This window comes from Gavialis gangeticus, unplaced genomic scaffold (genome assembly GCF_001723915.1).
Source record: "Gavialis gangeticus isolate Ggan-Ray unplaced genomic scaffold, GavGan_comp1, whole genome shotgun sequence".
Taxonomy (NCBI): domain Eukaryota; kingdom Metazoa; phylum Chordata; order Crocodylia; family Gavialidae; genus Gavialis; species Gavialis gangeticus.
In genome coordinates, this window is record NW_017729024.1 from 148716069 (window position 1) to 148718198 (window position 2130).

A 2130-nucleotide genomic window follows, 5' to 3' on the forward strand; every position below is an offset into this window, starting at 1 on the left:
GGCCCCCAGGACCTCAGGTAAGGCTGTTGGGACCAGCACAGTTGCTGGCCTCAGCCTCCCCTACCCCACCCCTCCCAGGGTAACCTGCCATGCACAAGATCATGTATGCCACAGGCTTCCCCTGGGGACAAGTAGCAGTAGCACAAGGTGTACCACTGCTACTTGTCCCTGGGGAAACAAATATCTGCACTCATGTGGATGCAGCCAATGATTGCAACTGCCATTTTGACATTAGCTGTTCAACGCTAAAAAGTAGCTGTGAAAGAAGAGACATTTGTTGGAATATACTTCTGGAGTCAACCTCCAAAGGAAGAATGATTTAATTAATCTTGTTTCCTTGAAAGCAGTGTTCATTTCGTACAAACTATTAAAAGCAAATCTCAAACAAGAAAATGTGTTAATGAAGAATTTAGGAGGAATATTCATGTGGAACATTTCAAGGAAATCCACCTAACTTATCCCACTCCCCCCCAAATATTACACTAGTTGTTTTTTTTGGGGGGGGTTACAGTTTTACATTAGACAACAAATAAACAAGCTGTAAAATGTCTGGGCATAACAAATTTCAGATTCCAGCATTTGGGTATCTTCTAGTTTTATGCATGCACACCATAGATGTGAGCTTTGGGGTGGACAGGATTTATTTATTTATTTATTATTTACAGCCCTTCTCTGTTAGATCCACTGATGCCCAAAGTGGACTTACCGTAGGTTTCAAAAGGCATGTTAATATACGCATGTTTGTACATTTATGTCATGACTAAAGCTAAGTACATACATTCAAAAAGCCCAAGGTGGAATCAATCAAATCTATGGTGGTCTGATCAGGATTGAAAAAACCCATACATATGCCCTTGGCGTGGGGGAGAGGGGGGTATGCAGCATGCCTGCACTGGCCAAGGCCAGCGGGCTGGGCGTGCTCCCACACATCTCCCAGCATACATCATGGGGTGCCAGAGAATGACAAGCACAGCCAAGCACCTGGGCCACCCCTGTTTGAATGCTGGGCATGGGCGAGCATGCCTCCAACTCCCTGTTGCATCATCATGGACCCTGCCCTGCACCCAGTCCTAGGCTTCCAGGAGAGCCGCAGAATGGGTCACCATAGCATGTCTGGCAGCCCAGCCAGAGGCTGCAGGAGGGAGTGCTCCAGAGAAGGAAGGATCAGGCTCCTCAGAGCCCCAGCACCAGTGGCAGAACAAGTCCCCTGCTCCCTGGCCTCCTGCCAGTAGCAGCTACTCTTGGAAGAGCCCTGAGGGGCCTGATCCTCCCCTTTATGGAGCCCCTCTCCCTCACCTCCCTCCCATCACCAGCTGAGCTTTTGTGGTCACACTGCAACTACCACAAACCATTCTTCTTCCCAGTAGTAACTGAATATGTTTTAAGGCATTCTGCCAGTAAAATGTAAATGCAGTTTGTCTACATATACTCAGATGAATACATATAATTTCTTACTTTCTAACATGTCACACAACATAGAAATTAATGTAAGTGTTAGAAGAAATTCTTTCTGAATTAGTTATCTTTATTTTCTACTCACAGCTGGCCAAAGGCAGAGACAGGATTGGGGAAAGGGGCTGTGTTGGTTTGGGTCTGGGAGAGCTGAGGGCTGGGGCTTGCTGGGCGCTCGGCCAGAGCAGCTGAACACAGAGACATGTGCTAGTCCAGCTCCCTGCAAGGAGGGACTAGCGGGGAGTTGTAAAGGGGCCTGGCATATGGATGGATAGCAATCTAACTTGAATTGATAGGGGAACTAGTACTGAAGTTTGATGCACTAAAACTTAATTGATTTAGGTTAGATTGAGTGCACAATGATACAGGACTATCTTAGACCAGGTTCCACCATTTTTAAACCAGGCTATATGCACCAAACTTCTATTCTGTTGTGGGTTTAGACCAGTTTCCAATCATGTAGACCAGGAAAAGAGTAATGTCTGTAGCTGGCCTAAGTGAAAGGAAGAGATAATTTACAGTAGAGCGAAATGGAGGGGAATTCAGGAAGCATTAAAGCCCCATTAAAGCCCTAAGGTGTTTTATATTTTTGCAGTTTAACACAGGGAAGTGTTCTCTTCCTTGTATCTTTCAAGGAAGATCCACATCCACAGGAGGCCTCAAATGCCTCTACACAAA